Genomic DNA, 18778 nt, shown 5'->3' with positions numbered 1-18778 from the left:
GAAGTAGTAAGAAGGAGAAGTAGACAAGGTCCCTGCCTGCTTTCTTCCGAACAAGGAAATGAGCCATAGCAATAAAAGGAAAGAGTGCAAAGAGCAAGAGCAGCTGGTAGTAATAACAGTAAGTAGGCATACTGGCTGAGGAAAGGGGCCCACAGAAGATTTCTTGCCCAAGGGCACTGAAAACATGGAGCTGACCTTGTCAATGTCTACCAGCCCATGGTCATGACTCTGTGAAATTCCTATGAGAAGGCTGAATATAAATCCAGCAAGCAGGCGGATGGCATATAAACAGTGGAGTATCTGCTTAATAAGGGGAGAAGCATGTCAGCCTACATGGAAACAGTGGACTTCCTTCCCAGTGCTGTCTCCACTGCTACAGAAGCCATGACAGCCCCATCTTCAGGCAGCATGGGAGAGGAGTACTGTGAGTTCAATGCAACCACCTTCTTGCATAGTTAGGGAAGGGTGCCTTTGTCAAGGTAGCAGGTAACACCGAAACATCTCAGGCAATTCCAAACCCCTTCCACCAACATGGTCCTTCCTGACACTTGGTGGGGTGCAGAAGTGAGCCTTAATGGGGTGTTGCTCTGGCTCTGTTAATTTTGCATTAGCAGCAGTAGAGGTTGGTGGCTCCAGTGTCAGCAGGGCTGTGTATCCACTCCAGATTGTGCCCTGAATTTTTAAGCAGCTATGCATGGTGCCAAAGCTAATTTGGGGGGATCGGGTTCAGAACTATGGCTAGCCCTTGAAGCTCGGACCAAAATCCGGAGCGGATCCACAGCCCCGCCGAGATAGGGCCATCAGCCTCCGCACGACTAAATGTCCTTGATGGCTAGCAGGAATGCAGCGTTTTCTCGACTTGCTCCTTCCCGCACCCCCGTATCAGCGCTCAGATGTAGCGTGTGTCCCTTCTGTTTTGCAACCGCAGCCTTCCGCCTCTCGCCTTGCGTGTCCACGGCTTCACACGGCGGCGCCGCGCCTCGTTTTCGTGGCGCCCGAACGGCGCGTGAAGCCCCCGCGAGGGTCGCTCCTGCAGCGAAGGCATTCTCAGGAGAGCGATGACGGGAAGCCCAAGCCCCGGGGCCACTGCGCAAGGGAAGATTTCGCAGCCTCGGCTTCCTTTTCCTCAGTGGCAGGAAGCAGGCTGTTTCTCCTCGCGCCGAAAACAACTCAGAAGGCGGACGCCAGAAGAGGGCGAGAAGAAAAGCCGCCCGCTTGGCGACCTCTGTAGGGGGACGGAGGCGGTGGTTTGCGCAGTTGCAGGCTGAGGCTTCCCCCAGGCGGAGCTGCTTCGCGGCACGCAGAGCCCCTTTCCTTTCAGCTCCCCAGGGCCATCCCCAGGTAAGTCAAAAGGGGCTGATGGTTGGTTTCCCCCTTTCTGAGACCTGCTGTTGCTGCAGTGTGGCGAAAAGAGGTTTGCCACTTGCGTTCCTTTAGTGGTAGTTGGGTGACGTTGGACTCTTGGACTTGATTGAAGGTCTTTTTAGTAGCAAAAGTAACTTTAGTGACTGGCTGGCGGAATGTCCGGGGCTGTAATTTCAAGAAGAAGCAAGCGCATGGGAAACTGCAAGCTTTGCATCCCGGCAATGACATCGCTGAGAAGACAAGCCAGTGTTGGTTAGAAAAGCAGTTTGGCTTCTTGGTTATAGGAAACGCTGAGTAGACGGCCGCAGAAAGAGCTTCCATTTGTTTTGTGCAGACCATCTTCTGTGAATATTGCTTCCAGAGTCGATGTTCCGGGGCGCTGGAGCCCCAAATCTTTCTTTTGGGGGCGCGTGTATCTCGGAAGTCGTTTGCCCCAGTGCCCTACTATTCGTGGTTACTGAAATACGGACCTAGAAGATCTCAAGTGTATCTGATCTCCCTGCATTAGCTGGATTTTTACCCAGTACTTCACCTCTGCAGCCCCCCCCCACATACTTGCTCCCCCCCCGGAGGGGTTTTTTCCCCGAAACCAAATGCCCTCCTTTCCTTGTCCATACAATCGCGTTTTACAAATAGGGGTGCCCTTAGGAGACAGGGTCCTTTAAAGACATAGGCACACTCCGCTTTAGAGATTATCTAAAGTTGTATCTGCGTGCCCTCCTGATGAGCAGAAGGTAGATCGGAATATATTGGGAGAGGTCTGGATGATCTGCAGAGCTATCTAGTTTACTGAAAAAGAGGGCCAGGCTGAGTGAGTGTGTGTGTGTGTGTGTGTGTGTGTGTGTGTGTTGGGGGGGGTGTATTCATCAGTCTGTGTGTGATGAGAGCTTTTAAGCTTGGTTCTGGCACTGATCACAATTGCCTGGTCTAAGCAAGTACTCAGTACACTCGGTTTCTACATTCTTATGCATGGAGTCACTTGCTTTTGATTGGTGGATTTTAGGGTTCTAGGAGGAAAAAAATCCAAGTGTCTGCCTACCTCAGCTGTGAGTCCTCATTCCAGAACCTGTTGCTGGCAATCCTTTAAATTGGAACTTCAGCCATGGAACTCACTTGCTTACCTTGGATTATCAACCTGCTTAACTGAGAGGATATGTCTGTGAAGGGAAAATGGAAGCAGGAATGGGTGAGAACAGTGCTTGTCACCTGGAACTTCTTTAGAGGAAAGGCAATATCAAAATGGACATTTCAATTAAGATATTTTAAATTTCTGGAAGTTTTGAAGCTATGTGGGGGGGGGATGGGAATCTTCCAAAAGGGTTTGGGGAAAATTGATTTTTTAAAGGAAGCATTGAAAATTAAGGGATACTTTTTAACAGCTCTACTTTTTTAACAGTATTTTAAATTTTAAAATAAAATATTTCATAATCCATAACTCTTCAGTTTTTCTAGGTTTTGGGACAGAAACAAAAGAAAACCTTAAGGGAAAAATGGAGAAAATTTGCATTTTCCTGGATTTTTCCATTTTCTCCTCAACTCCTAGCCCTCCTGCATCGCTAGTTCTCTCCCCCCCCCCACTCCTTTTCCTACATTTAACTTGGCCTCTACTGAGTTGAAATTAATAATAAATATAAGTAAGAGCATGTGTGTACACTGAAAAAATTGAAGTGCATTTTCAGAGGAAAAGGAGGAAATGATTTACCAAGTATAAACAAAGAGACCCTGTCCCTGGTAAACATACATAATTAGAAGAATGGTGAACAGGGACAGTTGGTACATATGATCTGCAAGTTGCCTTCTTGGCATATTTCTAACACCTTTCCGGTTCCCTCTGTCTAAGAAAATTACCAGATTTTTATCCTTGTAGGGCTCCTATGTATCTTGTAAAGCTGCTGGACTGACAAGTTCAGCAGGTGAAGCACCTCCCAAAACTACCTTGCTGGGAAAAGCTTCACCCTACATTTCTGCCTTTCAGGCAAATAGAACCTTACCAGAAAAGACATTGGCAAACTTATAAAATAAGGCAACACTCCACTGGGTAAGTAGCATTGCCCAGGGACCATATGGACGATCAGAATAGTATCTCATGGTGGATAGAGACCAAGCGGTGAGCATATGCAATTGACTTACAACCTAATGGTGAACCATTAGGATCAAGTCTTTTCAGATTTCTTTCACTTCAAACCTTACTCTCTCCTAATCCTTGGCAAACCAATACAGCCAAGAGATACAGTAAATACAGTGCAATTAGCAGAGGCCAGATGTTGACTTAGCATATATTTTCTTTCCATACACTCATGTTGTATGTTGTATTTTTCCAATGGTTTAAGTCTTCAAAATAGCATTGTTTTGGATAAGTACGTTAAATTATCTTTTTCAGACAAACACATTAACTTGCTAATATTATGTTTTCATTGTCCATGTGCTGTTATCTTGTTCGGAACAATATCTATATATGCTTTTAATATCAGCACTTGGTATGAGCACAATGCATGCATTCACATTAGAGGCCTGTAGCAGAAAACGTGGCCAGTTATTGACTTATATGCAGCATGCAAACTGTTTAACTAGTAGCCATGTAGCTTTTCTGGCTGTCCATTCTCTTTCCTAGCTTTCTTTCTGGTTTCCATTATCTGCATTTTTCTAAAATCCTTCTAATCTGCCATTCTTATCTTCCTCCCTGCCTCAGCACTAATTTCATTCTTTTAAAATATATTCTGTTTGTTGTTTTAATGTTCAAAGTAGCTATAAATAATAGGTTAAGAATAAGTAAAATCAAAATTACTAAAAGCAACTAAATACAAAAAGATACAAGGTATCCATTGACATAATTAGGAATCCTCCCATTAGAAAAACAATTTAGTGCAGGAAATTGAATCCATAACCCCTCTAAACAAGAGTGGGGAAATGAACCGAACAAGTTTCAAAGCTTGAAAAGTGTGATCCCCAGTAAGCATACTCTGGGAATGATTGGAACAGAAGAGGGCCTTTGATTATGATCTTAGTCTGCAAGCAATACTGTCTGGGGAAAGGAAGTCCTTCAGATATCTGGTCCCAAATCCTGAAGCATGTTAAAGATCTTTAACTTCGACACAGAGACAGATTGTAAACAAATCAAATAGTTTCAGTAAAAAATGAAGAGGCTCCCTTTATGTGTTCTGGTTAACAACCTGGCTACTGCCTTTTGGAACAATTATTGATTCTTAGGCAACCCCATGGAGAACATGTTTCAGTAGTCCAGCTGATTTAATTAGGGAGTGTGCCACCAAACCTGATCTGCACTCTGCAGAAAGAGGCAGAATTGGTGCACCTGCTGTGGCTGAGGCATTCCTGGCAAAAATCAAAGCCTGTGCATCCTTGGTTAAGGTGGAGTCCAAAAGGACCCTGCTTCCCTTTAGACTCCTGATTCTCCAACTTTCCTTCCCCTTGTTGTTATGTGCCGTCAGTTGTCTCTGACTTATGGTGATCCCATGAATGAAAGGCCTCCACAATGTCCTCTCCATGACAGCTCTTCCAAGTTCAAGGTTGTGGTTTAATCCACCTCATATTTGGGTTTCCTTTTCATCTTCTGCCTTCAGCTTCCTGTACTGGCTTCTCCAGTAAGTCTTGCCTTCTCATGATGTGCCAGAAGTGAGACAGCCCCAGTTTTGTCATTTCTGCTTCTAGGAAAAGCTCTCATGATTTGATCTAGAGCCCACCTGATTGTCTTTCTGTTGATCCAGGGTATTTACAAAGCTCTCCTACAGCACCATGTTTTGAACACATCGGTTTTCTTCCAGTCAGCTTTCTTTACTGTCCAGCTTTCATACCCATACACTGAGATTGGGAATATAACAGTTTGAATGAACTTGACCTTGGTCTCCAGTAAAACATAATTACACTTGGTGATCTTTTCTACATTCTTCATTGCTGCCCTTCCAAGTCTCTAGTCCCTGTCATTTGCTCCACCTCTTTATAGAATCAAAGCAGCTAAAATGGCAGCTGGAGGTCAGTTGACATTGCTCTTCTGTGACATTAAAGTGGCCAACTGTTTCTTACCATCATCTCCAAAAATTCTATTTGCACATTTTAGTACAGATGCCTTCCAGTAAAGTCCGACATTACCTTCAGTTTTTAGGAGAGTGTTTTGTCCATAGATAGTGAAGTAAATAAAGACATAGTCATGTCAGATCATTGTGTGACTTTTTTTTTTAAATAGGCATATATTTTGTATAATACTGGTTTATATTACCTAGATTTAATTTCAGCCTACAGATGATGCTGATTAGATCATAGATATTGTGTGAATCTATATAACATTATGTCTAAAATACTTCATATATTCCTTCTTTTAAAAAATTAGGACATATTAAGATGCTGAGCCATCATGTATACTTTTTCTGTGAGCTTTAAGATAGCCAAACCACTGTTGTCTTTTCTTGAATTATGCTTCCTCTGCCCACTAAATGCAACTTCCTTTTTCTCAAAGTTGCAGGGTATGTTAGTGGTTTCCCACCTCCCTCTTCCTCTGTGGTTTCTTCAGCCCCTTACTGTTTCCTGATGGTCTTATTCCAAGTTCTCTTGAGACTCGATCTTCTTAAACATGCACTACATTGGTCAATGGTTTTGGGGAGCAATAGGGGAAGAATAATTACATGAGCATCATTTTCAAGAATGAGATCTTATTTCTTATTGATTTCTACAGTGTACACATAATTGCCTCTCCATTTGTTTAGTTCTTATCACAGATCAATGCCAGAAAAAAAAAAAAGCAGGCGAAAAAGGTGGGTGAGGGGGCAGTGGTTATTATAGAAGTAAAAAAGAAAAGAAAACTGCTCCAATGCATTAAAAAGAATTTCTATGTTAGCATTCCCTGTTTCTTTCAATAAGAAAAGTTGAATCAAGTAATCATTATAGACAAAGCAAACATGATAGGACCAGCATATGTGTGTTCACTTGGTTCTCCTATAAAGAGGCACAGGGGTTAGAAATCTTACTTAAAGGGTAAAATGAGCACACAGGAGAGGGACTATAACCCCCCACCTGTCTGTACTCTACATTGCTTGGCTTTGCTATAAACTGTTGTTGTTATGTGCTGTCAGGCCATCTCTGACTTTGATGACTATGTCAATAAATGTTATCTAAAATGGCCTGTCCTTGACTGTCCTGCTCAGCTATTGTAAATTCAAGACCGTGGCTTCCTTTAGGGAATTGATCCATCATGGATTTGATAATCTCTTTCTTCTTCTGCCTTCAACTTTCTCTAGCATGATTGCCTTCTCAAGGCAGCATTGCTTGCCTTCTCATGATAAAGAAAAGCGGTTGGAGAAAAAAACTAAAGATAAGTAAAGTGCAGGAACAAGGAGGACTTTGTGCTTTTCTGCAGGCTGATTTACAGTGAAAATAAGATTTTAAAACCCAACTTTTTATAAGAATGAGAAGTATGCATGGAAAGAAAGAAACATAGGTCCGCCTTGGCCTTGAGATGTGATTTATATAGATTCCGGTATGAATTACTTTATGTTCTGACTAGTACCCCTGGAAAGCCCCTTGGCTTTTGTAGAAGTCTTAAGAATTAGCACTCTTGTGATCTTTGGTGTTAAGGATAAGATTGGAATGATTAAATTTACTTCATATTCTGTATAGTATTAGTAAACTTAGCTAATGGCAAATGACTGGTTGAATCCTGAGCACACTGGTTGAACCTTAGGCCCTACTGATTTCATTGGAGCTATGTGGGTCTGTCTTTTTCTTGAGCTATTGTATTTGTATGTACTTTGCATTATTTGCATTTTCTTTAGTCTAGATATATGGCCATGTTCATATACAAAAATAAGCCAAACTTCTAGTGTGCTGTGTGAACAAATTGTGTGCTAATCCACACGAGCCTTTTGCTCCTGTTTGGCTGTTCCTGCTAGTTAGCTGCTAAATTAATCAGAAATGTAAAGCTTGTTACGATTGTCACACTGAAATCCCACAATTAAGGCTCAAATGATCAGTTTCTTGCGAGGGCAATTAGGTTTATTTACAATTAAACACGTGGATCCATGGGTGCCCAAGACAGGACCACCCAATGCTAATTCCATTAGGGTTATATAGAATACACAAAAGGGGAGTGAATATAATACACAGAAAGGTGATTGGGTACTTTGATATGAATAGGAAAGTGATTGGATACACGTTACATTTCACTCTAATTAGATACCTTTGACAGGCCTTCTAAATTAAAGTTACCCTTAACTTGGCTGACAAAGTTAAGTAAACAAAAAAGTTACATGTGTGAACTTACTGGGTTAGGGAGGTACTTTGGCAAGTCCATAAAATACAAAAATTACAATTGACAGTTACCCACTAATGGAGTGGGGTCATTTGGTCTTCACCACCAGACACCAAGGCATCTTTTGATGTGTTTATGGCAAGGCAGTGGGGCGGGATGGCAAGATTTGTTTTTCTGAGTACACAGTGTTCCAATCTAGAATCTGATGCAGCCTCTACCTGCTAGGTTTATAACCAAGGACTTGTTCTGGAATCCTGGCTAGGTTTGTGCTTTAATAGTTCGGGAGCACAGAACCCAGGATCCTGGGTTCAAGCATCATAGTAAGCTTTTGATTTTAGGATAGCATAATCTCTCTTCCTAGTGGGAGGAGTCAAGCAGGAAAGAATGGGCTTCCTACACTAAGATTGATTTGCTAGAATTATAATTTTCTGTTGTGTGTGCAGGCATGCATATGCTTTGTTTTGTCTTGCTTCTGGACACTTCCTCTATTGCAGACAAATTTAATGTTCCATAAAGTGTTAACTAGTTTTGTTGTGTGGGTGGTTGCTCTGCTAATTTTATTTTAAGACAGTGAAAAGTGCACGTGCTCAGCACAGCTGCCTTCAAGAACTAAGAATATTATATTTCAGTATTACAATTTCAGTTATTTCAGAATACTGTATTACTCCGCAGTCACATGTGCTAAGATCATTTTGAAAATGAATTAAAAAGGCTTGTAAAATGACTTGTTAATTTTGACTGACACGACTATAGATAATATGTAGAAGAAGAAATCAGACTCACGCCTTCTTAGTTTACAACAAATGGGACAATATGTTGTGAAAAGGACAAACAACATGTTAGGAAATGAACTGAAAATAAAACTCCCAATATCATATAGCACTTACATAAATCTATAGTACGACTTGATTCAAAGTGCCAGTGGAACATAGTGGTTACAGTATTGCAATGGGATCCGGGAGATCCTAGTTCTGGTCCCCACTTGGCCACAAAGCACACTGGGTGAGTTTGGGTCAGACACTAACTCCAGGCTAACCTACCTCATAGGGTTGTTGTGAGGATAAGATTGAAAGGAGGGGGATTATGTAAACCACTTTGGGTTCTTTGAAGAAAAAAGGTGGGATATAGCTATTATTAAAGAACTAAGTAGAATTCTGTTCACTAAAAGGATATTGTAGACTGAGAAAAACTGCAGAAAAGAGCAACTAAAATGATGAATGGGACAGAACAACTCCCCTGTGAGTGTTTGGCTTACAAAAGAATTGAGACATGACATAGGGAGAAAAATGTCTCCCTATTTTCTCACCTATCTCATAATATGTAAAAGACTATCTGTCAAGCTGATTTGTGGGAGATTCAGGACAGATAAAAGGAAGCACTTCTTCACAGAGTGCATAAACTATAGCACTCAAGGTATACTAATGGCCATCAATTGCCACAGCTTTAAAAGGGGATTATTCAAAAAGGGGCCTTAGGGCACCCTCCATCCCAGGTGTTTTTACAGAGTCATTCATTGTTGTTGCTTGCTGTTATCTATTTTACACTTTTTATATTTTCTGCCTTTTTATTGTACTCTGTTATGAATTATGGTAAACCACCCAGAGAAGCAGTGTAGAGATGGCTGGCTGGCTGGCTAGCTGGATTAATTCATTAAATCAATGGCTATTAGTCTTGACTGCTGTACACTAGCTCCAGATCAGAGGCAGTATGCCTATGTGCATCAGTTGCTGGGGAACTTGGGCAGAAGGGTGCTTTTGCATTCATGTCTTGCTTGTGAAATTTCATGGGCAATTGATTCGCTGCTGTCTGAAAAGACTGCTGGACTAGATGGAAACTTGGTCTGACCTAGCGTGGCCCTTCTGATGCAGTTTCTGACCTAGCGTGGCACTTCTGATGCAGTTTCTGCCAAAGGCTTTCGTCAAAGAAAGTGGCTGCAGGCAGCGTTGCAAGAATTAACCTCCTCCTCTCCTCCCTTGCACAGATGCCAGAGCTTGGAAGCTTCCACTTTCATTAGCATGTTTAAATACTAAACTGTGGTTAATTTTAACTATGCTTAGTGAAAAGAACTATTTTTGTAAGTTTGAAATTAGCTAGGTTCAACTAAGAATAAAAATTAACTGCATCGCGCCCATGGTAAGCTACAGTTGATCAAGAATGGAATTAAAATCCTCCAAACTACTTGCCAAAGGAGGCCAGGGAAGTGATGCATTCTGGAAGCAAGCTAAACTTGTTCTCATAATGCCAACCTGTATTTTATTGTTATGTGTTAAGCAGTTTACTGTTTCCCTTCTTCTGGTAGCAGGTTGTGAAAAACTGTTCATTGAGTCCAGTTTATTGCTAGAGTGACATTTGTTAATGATTGTATCATATATGTTCAGGCTTACATACTTAGGATTTACCTCATTGAAAGGGAGTTAAGCAGGTGTTGAATCAATCTATTGAAACCAGTGGAGCTAAAGCTGGAATCCTATGTACATTTCCTAGGAATAACATCAGTGATCACAGTCAGACTTATTTCAAGGTAAAGATAAATAGGTTTTCACTGCACACAAGACTGTTTTAGCTGGATTCTTCCTGTTAATTTTAATCTCCTAATAAGCTAAACCAAAGCATTGAGTAGCTCTGTTAGCTCCCCAGAATGAAAAAAACACAGGGCAAGTAAACAAGATGCACATTTATCTAATTTATATATCTTATTCCAGTTGCATATGTGAGGTATCAGACACCATAAGGCATTATGTTCTTTCTTGAATAAGTGTTTGCAATTATTTTGCTTGTGTCAGTATATTAAGCTGCAATCCTATACCCATTTAGCTCCCAATCAGCCTACCTAATCCTACACACACTTACCTATTTCAAACTCAGTGGAACTTCATTCTGGAGACTTGTCTAAAATTGGCATTGTAAAGTTTTATGTAACTATAGAACTTTATGCATCTGTAGTGAAGGAACAAAATACTAGAACAGTTCTTGAAGCTTTCTGAGCTAGTTAGCAGTTCATTTCCCCATTTGTTTCCTTTCTGTTTATTTCTATTTCTTCTTCATTTCCTACTAACTGACATTTAAATAGGACCTGAAAAAGCAACTGTTAGAGATCAGAAATATAGTTGTGTTAGTCAACATGAAAAGTTTGCCTCAGAAATTATGATGGCCTAGATACAACTCCCCCACAACCATGTACATGTTGTGCCCTGCAGCGGCAATCGTGCCTGCATTTCCTGGGAGGTTAAAATGCTTCTTCTGGGGAAAAGCACAATTCAGCTATTTTTATTTGTGTTACATATACATTTGAGATGTGTGTGCAGATAAAATACACATATAAGTATTTGTGTCCAGAATTCTAGTCATTTCATTCTAGCATATACTCAAGAACCATTGCTGGGTTGGATATTTCCTGCAATGGAAAAAAGATGCGTTATTCTTCCCAGGGCTTATCCTCAAGGCATTTTATAAAAGAATGCAAACTCCTGTAGATCATCCATGTGGAGATGTCAGGTTCTGTTTGACATCCACCTTGGATGGTCATTGCAGGACCAGCATGGGCTTAACTGACAAATGGTTCTCAGGTGAACAGACTCTGTGGAAAAAAATAAACATTCCTTTTCTTGCTGAATTTCCTTATAAATTTCCTGAACTGAGAGTATCCATATTCATAGTCACACATCTTATTTTGCCCCTCTTGAGTATCACATAATTGAGTGACAGCTGAATGTGTGAACTGACTCCATTGAAAAACTTTTCTAAATTGAATTGAGATTAATCAAAGCAAGCTCCACCCTTGGCATTTGATCTATGATGGCCAATTCAAACATGTAAATTATAACTTATTTTGGTGTTGGCAAGCAATGAACAGACATAAGTGAACAAGCCCTTTCATTTGTGTCCAACAGTTGCACTGACTGATAATGTCAGTTGCTAAGCTTACATGACCTCTAAGAAGACAAACGCTTTAGTTGTTTTCAAAAATTGAATTGAAACTTCATTTTTTTCCCTCTTACAGCTTCCCTTTTCTGGAGAAACTTAAAAAAAAGGACATAGGCAGATCACTTCTTGTGCCACTGAGGTGGAAATTCACCATTTTTTTGACTATTTGTGTGAGGTGTTGGGGAGGAGGTAGCAACAGTTATCTGTTTGTAGAATTAGTGGGACCAAAATACTCAGTGATAGTCATTAAATAATATACTACTAGCTAAACTCTATGTACCAGCCCGTTCACTGCAATTGTTGACTGAAGCACTCCTTAGTGTTCCTACCCCTAATAAAGTGAGTGGGAAGATTACAAAGAAGAGGGCTTTTTCAAGTATAGCACCCCAACTCTGGAATTTGATTCCATTGGAGGTCTGGTTGCTTTCGAGTCTTCGGGTTTTTAGAAGCCTATTTAAGATGTTTTCGTTCCATTGATATTTTAATCAGCGAATTGTTGATTTTTAATAATGCTTTTAAGATTTTATATTATTAAGTGCTGCTGCCCTCATGATTTCAAAATGCTAAATACTGATATTAATTAATTTTCATTGGTTTATGTTTTATTTTTGGAGCCTTGTACAATATGTATTTTATTTGTTTTATTATTCTTGTTTTGTTTAATTTTGGTAGTTTATGGATTTTTATTGTTATTGGTCTCTTGCAATTGTGAGTTTGCTGTGCTGAATATTGTATTGCTTATTATGCAGGATATGGATGCAAAACACCCAGAGAGCCTATGGCTAGAGGGGGAAACATCTAAATAAAACAAACAACTTGTGATATGCAGTAGCTGAATGCTAATTGATCACAATAACTTCATGAAACTTATTCAAACTAGGCAATGAAGCTGCTTTTGTTAGCAATCAATTATAGTAGTTTTAATTATTAACAATAAGAATTATTTTCATTTTCTAGAGCAAATCCTTTATTCAAATAATTCATCATTTGTTATCATATGGAAAACTCCACATTAATACCAATAAAATTACCGAATCAGACACTAAGAAGAATGCTGGTATGTCTTGAACCAGCAGAGAATGTGTCATCCTCACCCACATTCCTACAGCTAATTGTTCCAAATTTTTAAAAGGACTTGTTGCAAAATATTCTAATCTCTAAGTCTAGCCTGTCCCAGGAAGAGAGCAATTTACATGCCTGCTGTGACTACTTATGCATATGTGCAAGGATGAGAGAAATCTTTCTGTAAATTATTTTGTTTGATCTGTTTAACAAGGAAAACATTGAAATATGCTATTTTTCAGTGGGGAAAAATCATACAAAAAAGTACCTGAAATTCCTTAAGTACTTCCAGGTACTCACTAAAGAAGTAGTTTGACTTACTACAATGTCTTAACTAATAGTTAAAGCTATTAAGATAGCAGAAGTAATCACAGGCACAATCCTGGGCAAATTTGGACAGAAAACAAACCTACAGTTCCCAGCATGTTTAGCTGCCAGGGCCATCCTAGCAGTTTTAGTCCCCCCTCCCGCCCTCTTTTGCCTAAATTTGCATAGGGTTGTGCCCTAAACTAAACTTAGTGGTGACCTGTAGTTAAAAAACCTGCTGAGGATCAGCAGCAGTATAGCTAACTTCTTGCTGACTGTTTGAACTCATTACTTTACCTGATTCTGCTTCTGTCTTCTTCAGATAAATAAATGCAAAGTCATCTTCAGTAGCTGTGAAAATATCCTGCTGCTCCAAATGTGAATTCTTCCATGGCCAAATGCTCTGGGAAATATCTACTGTCCAAGTGTAGTTGGTAACATCCATAGATGTTGATGTAGTGAGATGGCATATAGATTGTTTTGTGTACACTTGACAGCTGTCACTTGTTGAGTTGTCAATTGAAAAGCAAAGCTGCAAAGTAGGTTGCAAGTATATTTTCCCCCCAGTATTGTGCACATTGAGTTTTTAAGTATTGTCCTGACAGTTCTTAGTATTCACTACATTTTCCACATATCCTTGAGCTCTAGATATTCCAGAAATGAGGGACCTACATTCTGTCCCTCCACTCGGTTTTTCTCAAGCATTTACCTTTACAGTTGTCAAAAGAGTGTTGTTGTTGTTAAAGCACCCTATCTGGCAAATTTGAGCATTTGTTTTGGACAGAGAAATATACAGCCAGACAATTAGCATAAATCTGATCCCTGAAAAAGTCGGATAAGGCTTTGGTGAATCAGTTCACTAAGAAGATTACTAGCATGCTGCATGGCAATGGAGGTGAAAAGGTTCCTTAATTAATTAATTAATATTACTTTTATACCACCCAACAGTCAGAGGCTCTCTGGGTGGTTTAAAAAGATTAAAATTGGAATGTATAAACAAGAAAGCCAAGAGCAACATGTAACAATGAAACAGTAAAACAATAAACCCAATAAAACAATAACAGTAGGTCCACAGCAGTTGCAATCAAATCAGTACAGATAACATGCAATATAAAAACTAAAAATTTTAACTATTAAAATATTGGGAAAATAAGATTTTTACCTGACACCAAAAAAATGGAAAGTAGGTGCCAGACGTACTTCTTTGGGGAGCTTAACCAAAAAGGTCCTTCTCCTGGTAGCCTCCCTCTTTACTTTCATTTGGAGGGCTTCCCTGAGAAGGACCCCAGAAGGTGACCTTTGGGCCAGGTCGGTACATACGGGACAAGGTGTTCTTTCAGGTAGCCTGGCCCCAAGCCATTTAGGGCTTTAAATGTTAATATCAGCCCTTTGAATGGGCCCAGACTTCATCTGGCAGCCAGTGTAACTGAAGGAGGACTGGCAAGATATGAGCTCATGGGTCAGTCCCCTTTAACAACCTTGCTGCCCTGTTTGGAATCAACTGAAGCCTCCAGACCATTTTCAAAGGCAGCCCCATGTAGCATGCATTGCAATATTCCAATAGTCACCTTTTTGTAACTTTTAGCAACAGGAGATGGTTATGGAGGCAAAGAGTGCTGCAGCCAGCACTGTACAAGTAGGAACATGTAAAATATGTAAGCATGTCCTTTTGAAGCTCTGATCATTAACACATGTTTGAAGATGTGAAGGTAAAAATCCAAAGGATTTTCAGCATCCCCCCTGCCCCAGAAGCTGGGTTGTTAACCCTGCACTAGCACTAACCTGCTATGGTATGAGTTGAGCCACTTCACAGACCTCTGTCACTGTGATCTACAGTTTTGTAAGTGCTAATGAAATTTGTATAAATAAGCACCCCAAAACCAGGTGGTTTCCATGTGGATTGTGCAGAATCAGCCAATCTGCAAATCATAATTTGTGCACATCCATTGAATTTTGTATATATTGCACTACAGCCACGTGGTTTTCAGGTGCTTTAATTTAATTAGTGAAAAAATGCACAAATTGCAGACTGTCATAGGGACTGAAATCCATGAAAAGCCTTTCTGACTCAGCCTGTTTCCAATCATCAGAGTGGAAGTGGACATCCAGCTCAAATGAACCAAACTTCCCCATTTCAGTACATTCCTACGCATATCCACCAAAAATGTTCTCTAACTGCCAGTCATGTGCTAAAATAAATTAGTGTCTATCTACTAATTCTCTAGATGATATTTTAAATTTCCTAGATGATATTTTCATATCAAAGGCTGCATCCAGCCAGTACGCGTCTAAGCTCCCAATCTGAAGATTGGAAGCATCTAATGCAGAACGGAGTGGTGAAGGCATTTTTCGCCTCTCTGATCCTCTCACCCCCCCTGCATTCCACAGCCACATTCAGCCATCTTGTAGCTGGGGTGCTTTGTAAGGGAAGGGAAGGATGCTGGAGCAATGCCGTGATACTTTGCATCCTGGCTGCTCGAGTCTTCTCCCCACGAAATGCCCTCTTCTGCTTCTCTCCACGGACCCTTTCCTAACCTCAAGACGCAGCCAGCATGGTTCTTTCCACACTGTCATCAACCTCTCACTAAGGAATTCAGACAATTGTGCAGGTGCTCAGACAATGTCTAGGGGCTATAGTTTGATTCCCTAAATCACAATCCAATAGTACAGAATGACGATTCCGCTCTGCATATTGAACTCTTTAATGGACTATGGGCATTCCCACATTCATAGCATTTGTTTAACCAACATAAGGTGCTTGTCTAAATTGTATATTGCATTTCCCTCTGTGAAGAGAAAGAATAGGCAAGCCAGTTATCCATTTAGTATTCAGAATAGCCCATTTTATGATGAAATGTATGTTTTAAAATGCTTATTTAGCATTTCTTCATTCTTAAAATAAATGGCATGTGAAATACAAAGAAGAGCTCCAGACTCTGTTTCCTTTTTAAAAAAGCAGACGAATGTGCTCTGACTTCTTCTTTTTGATATCCCACAATGCATTCTAATGTTTCCTTTTAACACATTTTTTCCATTTTCCACTTCATATGCCAGTCTTTGCTAAGTATTGGCTTTTAAAGCTGTTGGAGTTTTTTGGTACAGGCCAGCAATGGAGACTGCATTCAGCATCAAAGTCATATTAAAAGTTCATGAAATGGAGGGCAGTAGCTTATATAAATCATAGAATTAGGATAATTTACATAACAGGCATATTAATAAGAGAGGCATCAATTTTGTTACTGTTTGTGTATTTCAACTAAAAGATGTTTACTGAAACCTTAGAAATCAGTTGTTATTTATACCCCTACTAGGCAGTGAAAAGGTTTCTGTGCAGGATACACACTAGTTAGTTTGGAATTAGTTAGCTATTTTAGTTTGGAATGCCAGCAAACAAAGCAGTTGCTATTTTGTTGGTTATTTGTATACCTGAAAACTGCCACCATTGTTTACTAACTTACTGCTTACTCAGGACTTTTACATCAGCTGACATCTGAGCAGCTTCTCTGTCCTACATCATGAGTGGAGCCTTTTAGTACCCTGCATGGTTTTTATCCTTCTTCCTAACTAATTAGCAGAAGCAATGTCAGTTATAAAAATCAGTCTCATGCAAAATCAAAGACATTATTCATATTTGTTCAAGTTGCATGACTTATTCTGGCCATAGGTCAGCCCTTGTTGCTGAACTTGACAACATGTGGTGCGGAATTTTATTTCTATGCAGGAAGGACATTGCCTTGATAATGGGCTGATACATTAAACTAATTTTAAACTAGCTTGTTTGTCATAGCTTCTTTCAACTAGTTTATGTGTGCAGTATAAACATACCTTATGCTTACCTTTAGGAAGGGGGTGTTTTGAATGTAGACATTTTTGTTTTGGACAGCATAACAGTTTTGTATGTAGTATGTTCTTAAGAAAGACCAACCTTGCTTTCTGTAGTACTAATTTTAGAAACGTGCTATTCTTCCATATTTGCCAATATTATATTCCCCCAGTTAGGTAAGACTTATTTTCTGAATTTAATGCATCCATGCCTGAACCATGCTGGTAGACATCCTGATCAAACTTTTCTGAGTCATACAATAAATATAATCTTTTCTAAATTACAATGTCTGGGGCCCTAACTAATATTCTTTTCCAGGAGGAACCCTTCACTGGAGTCCCTCTCACAGGACACTCCCGCCAGCAACAGGAAGAGGGGCATTCTTGCCAATTCAGCTCCCCCCGTCACTCCTTGCACCCCTGAAAATTTGTTCCAGGGGGTTGGGTGGGGTTCTCTTGAACTGTGGGCTGGTTGTACAGAGGGCTGCAGAGAAGAGGAAAATCAGTAAAAATTACTGTCTCTTTCTTTTCTGATAGAAGTGGAGATGCTTCTATTAGATTGGAGCCCCTTTCATGGGTAGAAGGAATACCTGAGAACTCAGGATCCAACCTGTTGGCTTCAGGCAACCATACGATATACTGGCTAGATCAGCATCTTATTCTCTTGAAGGGCCAGAGTGAGTGCGAGTTGATAGTGCAGTATCTTCTGAATGAGGAGAACAAATTCTGTTGCTGTAGATGCCACTTTCTCCTCACCCATTTAGCCTTTGTGTTGGCAGCCGAAGGAGAGCAAGGTGATTCCTCTCTGTGGACCAGAATTGGTCCAGGGTCCTTCAGTAGTGAAGCTCTAACTAGCTTAAATTGAATGCCTCCAAGTGAGTAAAGATGCTTTTATTTATTTATTTTGCAGGCTGGACAGATTCAGATACATGATTTCTCATGGTTTTGAGTGGGAGGCAACCTGTCAGATTTTGAGAATCAGGATTGACTTTAGTACTGACTAATCCCATGACAGATCAGATTACTCAGCCTGCCAATGCTAGTTTCCCCACATGGAAAATGAAAGATCTGAGATCATCATTTTTAAACAAGCTTTGCGATGGACTGATAAAAAATTATTTATTTATAACATTTTTTGCTGCCCCCATCGCAACAAAGCCTCGGAGCGGCTCACAAAAAATACACAAAAACATATATAAACAATAACAATATAACAATTTAAAAGAAAAAAAAACATTTAAAACCTCCCCGGTGCATTCTCAGCTAATTTTAAAATCCTAATAAATACAATAATTTAGCAATTAAAATAAGTTTTAAATAAAAAGGTCTTAGCCTGGCGCCGAAAAACAAATAATGACTGCGCCAGGCGGACCTCTCTGGGGAGTGCATTCCATAGGTGGGGTGCCACCACAGAGAAAGCCCTCCTCTGGGTACTCACCCTCCTAATATCATTCACAGAGGGTTCCCGGAGAAGGGCATCCGTTGCCGATCTCAAGGGGCTGGAGGGCATATATGCACGCAAGCATTCATTTAGATATCCAGGTCCCAAGCCGTTTAGGACTTTATAGGTCATAACCAACACCTTGAATTGGGCCCGGACTTCAATCGGGAGCCAGTGGAGCTGACGGAGAACTGGGGTTATATGAGAACAACGCCCAGTCCCCGTCAGCAACCTGGCAGCTCTATTCTGCACCAATTGAAGTTATCAGCTTCATGTTCTGCTTCACCATTTGGCTTTGTCAGATGAGTTCTGATACAAGATTTAGGTGAAAGCGTGGGAAGGCATGTATGTTGGTTTGTATTTACTTTTGAGAAACCATGTAAATGACCTTATAAACCTAGCTTGATGCATTCAGGAGGCTAAACATATTCCTGATGACCCCTTGCTTCCAATCTGAGATGTGTTTAGAAGGAAGACTTTCAGATTGTTCCATTTTATCATTTGTGTGATATATTCTTGGTTGCCGCTGCAATAACAACAATAAGCTCAGGATTATTGGAAAGTGTTAGGTGCTGGTTCTCTGTGTTCCATCGGTGATGCAC

At 40.3% G+C, this 18778-nt stretch overlaps 1 protein-coding gene across 1 annotated transcript in view; it reads left to right on the top strand.

The window, feature by feature from the left end:
• Positions 1 to 1172: 1172 nt before the first annotated feature.
• Positions 1173 to 18778, top strand: part of TEC (tec protein tyrosine kinase) — a 52632-nt gene continuing 35026 nt past the window's right edge. The window contains exon 1 of the mRNA XM_044418128.1: positions 1173 to 1341. The gene's annotated coding sequence lies outside the window, so the exon portion shown is untranslated. The remainder of the gene's footprint in view (positions 1342 to 18778) is intronic.

The sequence above is a fragment of the Varanus komodoensis genome, unplaced genomic scaffold (assembly GCF_004798865.1).
Source record: "Varanus komodoensis strain SLA01 unplaced genomic scaffold, ASM479886v1 scaffold9, whole genome shotgun sequence".
NCBI lineage: Eukaryota > Metazoa > Chordata > Lepidosauria > Squamata > Varanidae > Varanus > Varanus komodoensis.
The sequence above is the reverse complement of the archived record's forward strand: the minus strand, read 5'-3'. Positions and strand labels throughout refer to the sequence as shown.